General features: G+C 41.7%; 1 long non-coding RNA gene across 1 annotated transcript in view; it reads right to left on the minus strand.

The window, feature by feature from the left end:
* Nucleotides 1-10948, minus strand: part of LOC109144331 — a 32932-nt gene extending 21984 nt beyond the window's left edge. The window contains exons 1-7 of the long non-coding RNA XR_005602693.1: nt 10835-10948; nt 9082-9233; nt 8409-8587; nt 7452-7625; nt 6618-6758; nt 5241-5322; nt 1207-1349 (exon numbers count right to left, since the gene is read on the minus strand). This is a non-coding gene — a long non-coding RNA (uncharacterized LOC109144331). The remainder of the gene's footprint in view (nt 1-1206; nt 1350-5240; nt 5323-6617; nt 6759-7451; nt 7626-8408; nt 8588-9081; nt 9234-10834) is intronic.
* Between the last annotated feature and the right edge of the window lie 2206 nt (nt 10949-13154).

Consider the following 13154-nt stretch of genomic DNA (forward strand, 5'->3'; position numbering starts at 1 on the left):
TTGGCACAGGAGGCTTTTATTTCCTCACTGATGCTCAACTGCTTGTTTTGATTCCTGGGAACTTGTGTAGCAAACATTGCACTCCCCCACAATCCCGAATAGACTGGGTCTGTATGAGACTGTCTGTGGGATGATATTTACTTTAGAGGTGGTTATAAATAAAAAAGTCAGGTTTTTTTTTTTTTATTTTCATGATCCATAGATGTATTTAACAGTGTATATTCTGCAGAACAGAATCTCTTAGCTGTAGCTGCTGGCTTGGGATTGCTTTTGCTTTCCTCAAAGGATGCTGCAGGGATCAGACAATTTCACAGCGGTCACTCCACAACCTTAACTCTTTTTACTCTTCTATTGTTCTGGTCATTAGGAATATGTGAACTTCATTCCAAACTCTGACTGTATTCAGGAATATGGCAGCAGCAACCCCAAGTCCCTCGAGGTGAGGGAGGAGAGGACAGTTTGGAATTTCCAGCAGCAATTTTTGATTCCAGACAGGAAACTCCGGGCACTCCACTGCTACCTGCAGTTCCTGCCTTCAAGGAGAGGAGGGAGCACAGAAACTTTCAGCTCAGCAACTTCTCATTCTCCAGTTCTGGAAGAGCCCATTTGCTTCTGACGGATGAGCCTAAATGGAGCAGAAGGGGCTGCGCCCTCAGGAAAAGGTCGGGACGTGCAGTCAGTGGGGAAGTCAGCCAGCAGTTCCTGGAGGATCCTGCTGTTCAGTGCTCTTTGCATTACTGGAGCACAAGATTCCCACTTCAGGCAGTTCAAAGACCCTGCTGCACGAAGCCTGAGACAGAGGAAAAACTGGAGAGGTGAAGGAGAGGTGGGAGGAGAGAAAAGCTCTTCCCAGAGAACCTCTCCAGGGCCACCCTGATGTGGAACCTGCTGCATAAACTCAGAGCCTTGATCAGAGGAATTCTTGAGTCACAGGAATAGGATGCCATGGGATAAACCAAAATCTCCATTTCTATTGCAGAGCAGAATTCAGTGAAAAAGCAGGAATTTTCACAAGAAGCAGCAGGTTGGAAGACAAACACTTGTCTTAAGTTTATGTCCTGGAAAACTCTGGATAGGGTTTAATGAGCTCCCCTGGCTGCCACAGCTGCACTTCACCAAAGAGATTTTAAGGAAGAGTGGCTGTTACCTCACTTTCTCCCAGTTAAAAAGAATCTGAACAGATTCATCCTATTTCATTGAACCTACCACAGCTTGAAAAGAAAACAGTTGGTCTATGAAAATGTTGATGGATCAGTAGAAAGAACAGAAGACTTTGGAAGTTTCTTGAATTAGCCTTTGAAAAGGCAGCCAATTTTCATCTTCCTTTATCCAGAAACATATGGATGGTTCTGCAAGCAAAAAAAACCCCAATTAATCTTGGTCTGTTTAGGGTATGAGATCCAAATGGGCTGAGATTGAGTCCTCTGAAATCTGGCTCATCAGGGATGAAACCTGAGGTTTTACTCTTTGGAAAACTTGCCATCTTGGGAGAGCTGGTATATTCCAGGTGTGCTGTTAAAAGGTAGGATGCAGAGAGGTTTTAATCAAACTATGATTCATTAAACAATAATCCTGGAGACTTGTTTTCTGTGTTTGTCATCAAAATTAGAGGCATGGATGGAGGGGGATGTTTGAAGTATTGGTGAATTTTCCGGTACAAAATTGAGGGGTTTATTTTAATTAAAACCAAAGTTCCTTTTTCATCAGATAAAATTACCTGAAGTGAATTTCTAAAATTCCCATTTTTTTACCTCAACATCCCAAGGCAGGCTTGTTCTGGGGATTGAAATTCATGACAAATGTGGAAATTGGCACTTTAGAGCGTGCCTGAAGCTGATTATCCATAAGATGATGTAGGACCTGCTGTACAAGGACATCACCTCATCACTGGGCTGCTCTGGGAAGTTTTACAGCAGTTTGATTTCATGGGAACTTTCATCCCATGTCTCCTGAATATCAAAATACATGTTGGGCTGTAAATAGATCTCAGTTTTGGATGTAAGTATTTAAACCCCTCAAGGCTGAGTTAATAAGTTAGAGAAGCTCATTCAAGGGAGAAGAAAGAGCCTACTTAGGCTGTCAATACAATTCACAAAATGAATTTTTTTGCTCTGTCAAGGGAATGTTGGAGTCAATATCTGCTGCACAGAAAATGTCAAACACTCTAGGAGCACAGAGCTGCCTTTCTTGCACCATTGTTTTCAGAAAGGTGGCAACTCTGTTGCTTTTAAAATGACACCCACAGTTTGGAAGTTTGTTAACTTTTGTATTGAACAGCGGGGAAATTTAAGAATTTTTTCTTCTCCCCATTTTTATTTTTTCCCCCAGAGCATGGGCACATTGCCAAAAGAGCAAGGGTGTTCTGTGGTTGATACGAAAAAGACTGAAGCACCCAAAAGAAGAAATGACCTGAAAATGCAGGATGAATTTCCACAGGTAGCAAAGGGCTCAGGCTGCAGCACCACGCCCCTGATTCATGGTACCCTCACGGGGCAGAACGGATGGTGCTGGTGCATTGGAAGGACACTAGTGATGCAGAAATCACACCTGCCTGCAGAGGTGCGCACGTCTCTGACTCCTAAACATCACACTTGTCAGGGATGAATGACAGAGGGAGAGGACTTTTAACTGGGAATAAAGCAAGCCAGAGCTGTAATAGGCTCCTGTCCTTGTGGAGGCCTTAAATTCATTATTTCCTGAGATGACAAAGAGGAGGTGACAGAGATGAGCTGCCTCTCCTAAGCCAGGGCAGAACTGTGCTCTGCTGAACACCTCTGGCAGCTTAGGGAGGAGCACATTTGTCTGGGATTTTGGAGTCCACAACCCTCTTTGGAAGAAGCTTGGGACAGCCTGAGTGGGATGCAAGCGTGCCTTGGGTGACACAAGCACCTCAGGAAATCTCTCCATGCACTGCAGTGGCACAAAACTGCCTCCAGCTTCAAGATAGAGTAAGAAATGTGTTCTTTCTGCTCTGTACCAAGGTCCCCTGTTTGCAGGAGCTCCTCTTTAGCCCAGCAGCACCTGCAGCTCCAGTGAGGGCCCATCCATGAGCACCAGGCATGGACAGAGCTGTGGAAAGGTCTGGAAAGAGTCAAACACCCAATTTTTGTTGTAATACATTTTCTCTTTCAAACTTCATCCCAGTAATTAGCAAAATCCAGAGTCTTCCCTGTTAGGATATCCTGGATTGGCAGACTGTGTAAGATTTTGGGTAAATCATTTTTACCTCAGAAAATAACCAGTTGCATGTTCCAAACGCCTGCTATGGCTTTTGGGAAGGTCTGTGGCATTTCTTTCAGAGCTGGATACAGACACTTAATGACAGTTTGTCCTGGGAATAATGGCAGGTCTGTAGATCTGGAGAGCTGGGATCATCTATCACCTTCCTTTAAGGAATTCATTCTTGCTCTTTATGGTCCAAAGATTTATCCTGTGCATGTTCAGCACCGTGCTCTTATTTCTGCCCAGTCCTTCCAAGTGCTGCAGAATGTGAATCCTAAAGGCAGTACTTAACATAACTGGAATTAATCCACACTCACTCTGGGCTTTTTTCTCCACACTTGCTAGGATTGTGCCATTAGAATTTTTCTTTCCTGGAAATCTGGTCTTAAACTGTCTCCTGGAGTCAGAGAGGATCTGAAAGCCAGTGCAAGACTCTTTTTTTCTCAGAAAGACAGTAAATTTCTGACGTTCCTCTCCTGCCTAACTCCTTCCAGTCCATCAGATATCACAAACATTCCTCATGTGCTTTTCTTCATCTTTTCCTCTTCTCTTCCCCACAAAAAGCTGTTCCAGTCCTGCAGACCAATTATCTGTCTCACTAAATTACACTGATCATTTGGTGCCTGGGTGTGCTCTCGGTTCACAAGGAGTGTGAGGTAATTGGGTTTAATTTAAAGCCAGGACTTTAGGTCAGGCTGCATTACCTCATCCTTGTCTGGAGCAGGGCTGTGCACATGAGCTGTTAGTGCAGAGCAGCTGGTGCTGGACACCTGAGCTGAGGTTTAACTCGCCTGCTCCCTGCTCAGAGGCCACAGGATCACTCCATGCCCATCAACGCCTGGTGGCAACAATGCCACTGAATTTTGCACAGTGCCAGGAACAGTCACAGTTTTATCTGACTTCCCCTACCCAGCTCAAGATTTTCCACTATGGCTCATCCACCTCCTTCAGCAAATTTTGCCTGGTCCTTAAGAAAATGAACAAGACCAACAGGGGGGGAAGTCCACCCTCACCTGGCCAGGTAGCAAAAGCAGCTGCAGTTTTCCCATTTGGACAGTAGAAGAGAGAAGAGGAAAATTATTTTTAAACTAGGCTTAGTACACACTTTTTTAAACTTTATTTAAGGTTTTCAGCTTTTGGATCCAGGAGAACAAAATAGGAACCAATATTTTTCATCTTTACCTTTCTAGGGAGAAGCCTTCAAGGATATGTGAAATTACTGGAATTCTTAGTTCAGCTCAAACTGGTTTGATGCCTGTAACCCCACAGATCACCCTCTCTGGGCAGAACCAGGAGCAAGGATTTCATCAGCCTGGGTGCATTTCATTTTCCTCAGGTGACTCTTGGCTGTCAGTCACTGAGGCACTGCCTCAATCGGGAATTCTTTGATCCAGGCTAAATCCCAGCAAGTAAAATAGCCTTTACAGGAGTCTTCTTCTGTGTGAACAGCAAAATCTTGTGGTTTGGGCTTGAAAAATTCACTGTGAGGTTTGGCATTCTTTGCATACAGCAGATCCACAGCTGGATGTTATATCCACAGATAAATGACTTTATTTTCATTTATAGTTTCTCTTTTGAGACAGGACTTCAAACTATGGCCCACGGTACTTTTCTTACTGTGACATAATTTATGTGATTCCAGCATTTTACATAAATAAATTGTAAAAATGTTCCTTAAAGCAAGATGCCATATACTGAGATAAGTATATGAGGTCTGAAAGAAATGAAAACTCTGACTTTCAAAGCCATACTCTGGTGGGCTGACATTTAACTTTAATTTTCTGCAAGTCAGTCAAAAATATGGACTCCAGATCCCATGGAAGGGGCAGGCAAGAACTTATGAGAGGGTCAAATAGCAATAGTTGCCAATAGTAAAATTTATATTAATATTTGCCCTCTCCAGCTCCTCCAGGCAAAGATCTCTCCAGTGAAGTCTATTTGAATTATATAGAGAAAGAACATGATTATTACAATCTAGAGAAACAGGTTAACATAAAATCACGAAGAGCTGTACTTACCCAGGAGAGGAGATAATGATCCTTTTCTTAAAAAAATACCTAAAAACTGCAACTTAGTTTTGAAATATTACAATAACTTCACCTATTTGAAGGAAAAAAAAAAAAAGGAAGAAATGGTATAAAACTATTAAATTGTGAATTTTGAAACAACAGGGAAAAGCAACAACTTATTCACTCAAAGCCAGATAGAAAAAAAATTAACAAAAAAACCCCAACAACTTCTTACCTTTTAAAAACAGAGCTCTGCCTCCCCACATGAAGATATCCACAAGCTCCTCTTTCTGCTCCTTCTCTTCCACCTCCCCCAAAGTCCTCAGTGCCACCCTCCCCACCCCCAGCATCTGACACCTGCCTCCTCCCACCCCATCCCCGGCTCCATCCCGCATCCTGCTGCTCCCCTCAGCAGGGCCACGTTCCCTCGGCAGTGCCTGCAAGTCTCTTTCTCTGTAATTAACTTTAGTGCCGGAGGAATCGCCTGGAGCAATTAAAATTAGGAAATCAAACAGAGCAGTCCTCCAGATAACATTTACCAGTCTCCAGCCGAGTGAGAATGTCAATATGGCTTGATGGGGGTTCGTTTGGAGCAGAGGAAATGAGTTGAAAATCACAGAAAACCCCTGATGTTACCACAGCAAAACAATCTCTGAATGCACCCAGCAGAAGCAAATAAATCATGAGACGTGGCCTTTCTAAAGGTCACAAAATAACAAGTGGTTCAAGATTAATTGGTATTGGCACATCTATTGTAAAGAGAGGGGGAAAGTGATCAATGATCAAACGACACAAAGAGTCCCAGAAAATGCATCCATCATAAAATAATGGCAAGGTTGAGGGAGTGACCTCTGGTGTGAGGAGATGAATGCGAGAGTGGGGAGGAAAAGAATTATTGGAAATCGTGGGTTTAGGTTGGAAAATGGTGAGACGGTTTTCTGGTGAAAATAATATGTAAAAAGAGCTCAGTTCAGTGGAGAGACAGAGTGTTAGTGAAAGGGAAAATGAAAGTTAAAACTTCCAAATCCTAGCAAACCTGAAGTGTTCAAAAAAACTCCTTTGGAATGCAGGGATAAAGAGAAAATACCAGCTAAGAATCATTATCCAGTGAAGGCAGATTCTGATACATAAGTGGGATTGATTGTTCACATTTAAAAAATAAAAAAATAAATAAAATGCATTTCCATGGAACTTTGAGAACTTTGGTTTTGGTTTTTTGGGGTTTTGTTTTTTTTTTTTCTGTTTGGCTTTTTATTAATTTTGCATTTAATGATGATCCTTTACAGTGCCAGGGAATGTGAGCCCCTGAGTGGTTGCTGGTGAATCCTTATGGCAGTGAAGTCACAGCTGAATGATAAAATCCCCTGGGATTCCACATTTACTCACACAGAATCCCAGGATGGTTGAAGCTGGGATGGACTCTGGAGGTTCCAGCAGCTCGTGAGGAGATTTCCCTGCAAGTGACACAGTGAAAACTTCTCCAGGCTGAGTTCTGCTCCCAGGTATCCAAGTGAGTAAAACCAAAACCTGTAGGAAACACATTTTGTTGTGAAGAGGGAAATTTGCACTTTAGGAAGTTTTCAAAGGGTGGTCTAAGTTTCTGTACTAAATTCCACCATCCCACAGCACTCACAAATATAATCCTGTCACTCCTGAAGGCATTTTCAGGAACTCCTTATGGGTCTTTAAGCCCTTTGACTGAGTAACTTTTAAAGCAGCCTGAGGTTTTAATCCCACCATTGTAAAAGGAAAGTATATACTTGGAAAATAAATAGATGGAGCTTGGAGCACCATGGTCTAGTGGGAGGTGTCCCTGCAGGATTTGGGATGATCTTTAACGTCTATTCCACCCCAAACTATTCTGTGATTCTATAATAGCACTATTAGGATACTTATCCCAATCAGGCAGCTAATTCCCTCCTTCAGTCTTAATTAAGTTAGAAATAGACATTTTATAAAACACCAAACCAAAAGAAAGTCACAAACCAACCAATCAACCAAGCAAATGAACCAGATAAGAAACCACTTCTGTGGTTTTCTCTGATCACTGAGGAACATTTTCAGAAAATTTAGTCAGAGTGTTAAAAAGCCCAAACACCTGAGATGTGAATGACTGAGTGATATCCCATTCGTGCTTTGATCAATAAACACCTGTGCAACCTTCAGGAAAATCATGACTTGGTTCTGATATCATTTTTGAGGTAAGTTGCTCATACTTACAGAAAACCTGAAGACATCAATGAAAATGTTAAGCTGGGTTTTCCTCACAATGTGTGGAGCTGATGGGGGTGGGAATCTCAGGACAGGCATTTCCAGTTCCTGCAAGGGGCTGCTCAGATAATCACACGGAGCCAGCACGGGAATTCCTCTTCACTGAGCTATCGGTGTGCACCTCTGAAGCATTGGCACAGTAGGAATTAAAGGAGAGGGAAGAGATTGTAACATCTTGAATAGAACATTTCATCTCCCTTTGATATCAGCTGCTTTGCCTCAATCTACACCATTCTTCTTCCCAGATCATAATTCACTCCTTCAACACAGAGAGAGAGAAGTCTGCTTTGGCCTAATTAATGAAAGAAGAGAATGTTTTTCTATTTACAAGCAAGTGCATTGACCACAAAATATGATTTTTCTGGTGTAAATTCCTGCTCACTTATCACACAACTAACCCACTTCTATCCCGTTTCTTTCATTTCTTTCTTTCATTTGTTTCTCCCTTTCCATGAGGCAGAAGCATTTGCTGCAGTGATCACTGCACAGATTCCAGTCCACACTCTGACCACAGTCAGCGGGAAAAACTTCCTGGAAATTGTAGCATTATGGCTTATTAAAGACTTATTATTAATGGTTATTAACATTATTAATCTGAGAAGAACAAGGCTCCACTGTATTTACCTGCCATGCCCGATGATTCACAGTGACCACTTTAAAAAGCCAAAAGAAGCTTGTGAGGACAGAAGAGGAAGGAAACACTTTATTTTTACGAAGTTCCAGGTCTTATTTCAAGAGCTACAAAATCTCTGTGCTGACACTGCCTGAGGAGTTTCTCATTTACCATCTCCTCATCCTCTGCACTGAGCAGAGACTGAGGCACCATCTCCTGTGTCTGAGTCAGGAATGTACAAGCACAGGTTAGAAGAGGGAGGTTGTTTTAGAGCCAAAATCTGGTTCACAGACCTTAAATCTCAGTGCAAGTTCTGTCTCAGCTCACACATCACAGCAGTGCAGGCTGGGGTCGCTGCAGGCTCTACACATTTCTTACATGAGCTTGTTCACCCTGCTCCTGGGCAGGAGAAGGCTCTTCCCATCATGAGAACTCCAGAAACCATTCCCAGCATGAGAACTCCAGAAATCACCTGTGAGAGATGTGGGTGGATTAACGCTGTTCTGATATTAGTAATTATTGATAATAGAAGAATATAAGATAACATGAGCACCTGAAGGGGCTTTCAAGGATGGAGAGGGACTCTTCACAAGGGCATGGAGTGGCAGGAAAAGGGGGAATGGCCACCAGCTGAACTAGGGAAGGTTTAATGGGATATTAGGAAGGAATTCCTCCCTGTGAGGGTGGGCAGGCCCTGGCACAGGGTGCCCAGAGCAGCTGTGGCTGCCCCTGGATCCCTGGAAGTGTCCAAGGCCAGGCTGGACGCTGGGGCTTGGAGCAGCCTGGGACAGTGGGAGGTGTCCCAGGAGGTGGAGTGAAATGAGCTTTAATGTCCCTTCCAACCCAAACCATTCCATGATTCTGTCTTTCATTTACAACAATGACTCTTGGTACCCAAAAGTGAATCCCCAGCCCTTCTCTCCTATATGTCCTTTAAATGACTGATGCTGGAAGGGTCAGACTCACCTGCTCTGAAGTCACTTTGATGTGTACCATAGCACCAGGACTTGGGTGAGGATTAAAGATTGTTTTCAAGAGAGGTTTGGAGGGGCAAAGCTCCAAGATTAATTTCTTTCCAGACAGACACCACCATGACAAGTTTAAGATATTCTCCCTTCCTGCAGGACAAAAATAAACAGGAGGAGAAAAAGCAATAAAATGATTTTTTTTAACCCCAGCTAGTGAGCTGTATTATCCCAGGACAGTTTTAGTGAAGGCTTAAAAAATATACAGAGTTTAAAAATAAACATTTTCCAGCTTTTATAAAGTGAAATTCCCACTTTCAGCTGGGCATCCAATGGAAAAAGATGTAAGGATAAGGATTTGATCCAGGACAATACTTTGAGACACCTTTACAGTCAATGATGTGTAAAGGACACTGAATTTGGTTAATCCCCTTCCCCCATGTGGTGGGAACCATCAACAGAAACATGGGGAAACAGACTCAAGGTGCAGCAGGACAGGCTTGGAGTGGATATTAGGAAGAATTTCCTCACTGAAAGGATGGTCAGGCATCAGGACAGGCTGCCCAGGGCAGTGCTGGGGTCACCATCCAGGAGGGGTTTGAAGGACGTGTGGATGTGGCACTTGGGGACAGGGGTCAGTGCTGAACACGTGGGACTGGGCTGAAGATTGGACTTGAAGGTCTCAAAGGTCTTTTCCAGCCTTAACAATTCCATGATTCTGTATTTTCCTCTTGTGGGTGATGCAGCAGCTGGGTTTAGTGATTTTTGTTTATTTTAGCTTTTTGAGCTTTAAATCCGCTAAAATGTTTTTTGCTTTAGTTTGTGAGAGTATTTAGGGGCAGTGCTAAATTCCATACTGGCTTTTTTCTCTTTTTTAGGGTATCTTTCAGACCAAATTCGAGTTTACAGGATCCCTTTAATTATCTCCACACTAACAGGCTGTTACAGTATTAAAACACAAGCACTAAAATCCTACTTGATGCAAGATAATTTTCCTATGCAAATGACTTTGGTTATGAGTAGATAATTTATAATCATAAGTACTAAATTCAAACAAACAAAGCTTGAGCATTCCAGAGTGCAGTGGGGAATGGAGACTGCAAATCATTGTGTGTCTGGCTTATAGGAAAAGGTTGGTCCCTTTATTGCCTTTTCTTTCTGTTTCAGACAGGCTAAAAGCAATTAAAGAGAATTCAGGGTGTAATAAAGGAATCCTACCCTGCTCGTACTTAACAGATATTCTGGAACTGAAGTATTTTTGAACTACAATTTTTATCTTTTCTTTTAATTAAACTAGCACAGTTCTGAAAAGAAAATTCCTCTGCTAGGAGGATTGGAATTGTGCATAATGTATAACTGAGTATTGATGCGCTCTTTTTCCAGCTGCGCCTCAAAAAATTGGTTTTTGGTTTTTTGGTTTTTTAATTTCACTTCTTAATTTTGTTGCATTCGCAAAAGAATTTGTGGTAAAATCTTTTAATTCTGAGAAATTCAAACTTCACCTCTCAGATGTTCTCACTTGCTGCATTATCCCTTGAAATCCAATCTGTAATTATTTAGTAGGAACGTTACCAGGAGCCACAAAAGCCCTTTTTTTACTGTAAATTATTCAATTGGTAAGGGGATATAAACAGCATTATTTATCATTTGGAGCCTTCTTTGCTGTAATTCAGATTATATTCATCTCAAATGCACTTATCAGTCAAAGGGAAAGCAAGAAAAACCAGGTGTGACCTCTCTTAAATAAATCTTACCTTGTGAGTCTGAGGTCACACTGCTTTGGCTTTTTCACTGTTTTGATTTCCAGCACTTTCCATCATGGGTAGCACTGGTACAAACTCCAAAAATAGGAACCACAGATCGTTTTCATTTCTAGGGAAAAAATAAATCACAGAATGGTTCATAACCCACGATTTCACAGAATGACAGGATGGGTGAGGTTGGAAGGCACCTCTGGATTTCCTCTTGTCCAATCCCCCTGCTCAAAGCTCATTTAACTAAAAACCTCCTTTGCTACAAACTTTATTTTCCTTCTTTCTCCCCCCTTAGTGCAGGACTTGCAGTTGCTCTCTGTGTTTATGCAACACCTTTATCATATCTGGAAATCACTCCAGAAATGTTGATTTATTTCCTCTGGAAGAACAGAAATTCCTGGGCAAGAGGAAACAACCAGCTGTCAATCTTAGGTTTCAGTGTTTCTGTGTAAAAATGACGACTCCACCTCTCTGGGCATGGACCACCTCTGTCCTGTGGTACCCAAAGGATTTCTACCTTTTCAAAACTTACACTAAAAGATAACAACTACGCCTAAACTCGTTCTCCCCATGGTGCTGCTGCTGCCTACAATGCCAACTGAGAAAATAATTTTAAGAAAAAATCAATTAAATATGCAACAAATGGCTCCACATCCAAGAGTCATTTAAAATACTGATGATTGCCAACTGTTACCAATCTTCCCTTAATTTGAAGCAGCTCATCCACAGCCTGGAAACTTGGAGCTGGGAATTTGCAGTGACCAAATATCCATTGCCTCGGAAAGATGTGCTGGGAGTTTACACAAGCAGCAAACAGCCCTCCCTGATTAATATATTGAGACTAAAAACAAAATACTCTGTAAATTACCCACAGGTTCCCAACTCAAATCCATCTGCTTCCTTACGGCTCAAGTGGTGGATAAAAAATGAAATTATTTACTAAATCTAAGAGGAGCCACAGGGAAGGGATGAAGTTGGTTCATGAATCTGCCCCATAAAACTGCTTAATTAAAGGTGTACTTGGCCTCCAGATAAATTCTCAATCAAAATATTCTCCAAAAAATGTAAACAAAACCCCCAAAACAAAGCATTTGTGCTCTATTCAAAGTTTTCTTCCAGTAGAAAATGTGTTTAACTCTGACCTGGCTAGAGGTAAATGAGAAATTTGTTAAAAGTTCTGTGATTTTGTGAGAAGTGTCTAAATTTAGTACCAGCTACTACTAATTTTAGGTGGTTTTAGAAGCAATTTTTTATTTCATAGATTAAACATTATCTAAATGAAAATTTAAATAGAGTGGGGGTGTGGGGAAAAGACAGAAAATTACTTTCAAATCATAAATATCTGGTTCCTGACTTTTTGGTGTTCATACAACTGTAGGCTTGGGAAATGGAGAAGAAATGCAAGATATAACTTGAAGTTAATACTAAAAAACCAGCAAATAATCTGTAAAGGGTGGCTAAACAACAGTTTCATCTCTGTGGTGATAGTCAGAATATTTTTCTGAGGCTGTGTGGGTGCCCCAAAGTCTGTGTTTAATATTAATAACCACGTTGTGGTAGGAGCACTGTGGAGAAGGAAATCAAATGGGGGCTGTGTGAGAAAGGTCAGGACAAAACCCAACTACTAAATACAAGAATAAAGTTTAGCAATAAACCCCCTTTCTTTTTCTTGGCTTGAGAGATACTTTTGTAGCTTCTGTTTCAAAGCAAAAGCACAGAGTTGGTGTTAATTCTTCACAGAATCACAAGTAAATGTTGCCTGTGGTGTGGTTTTTCTGCTTCCCCTTCTTTAGAACCACAGCATTCTACTGAATTTACATAATATATGTGTATATTCATATTTCTGCATGTGTTGGCTTCATTTATGCAAAATAAACAACTGAAAATATACTGGTTTCTATTTCACATTACGTGGCATAAGCTGCAAGCCCTAAAAAACTTTTTATGTGCATCAGGACAAAGGCAAATCTTGGCACAAGGTTCATGTGGTGACTCCAATGAGAATCTGTGGGTTTAAAAACCCCAAAGTCTTTTCTTCAGTCAATGCATTTGGGGTGATAATTAGAAAATGAAGGAAAGAAGAGGATTTATTGGGATTTCCACCAGCCCATGTCAGTGTGTGCACTGACACACTCTCAATAATTCAAACTGAAGTTTAACCCTCTGATGTGTGGTGACAATTGGAATTTCCTGGGCCAGCGAGGAGGTGAGTTATGGAAGAGGTGTGTGTGTAAAAGGGCTGTCAGTCTTTTCACCCCAGGCATAGGAATACCCAGCATTTATTTTCACAGAAATCAGGCAGGAGCAATTGTGTGGCCTG

The sequence above is a fragment of the Corvus cornix genome, chromosome 9 (assembly GCF_000738735.6).
Source record: "Corvus cornix cornix isolate S_Up_H32 chromosome 9, ASM73873v5, whole genome shotgun sequence".
Lineage (NCBI taxonomy): Eukaryota > Metazoa > Chordata > Aves > Passeriformes > Corvidae > Corvus > Corvus cornix.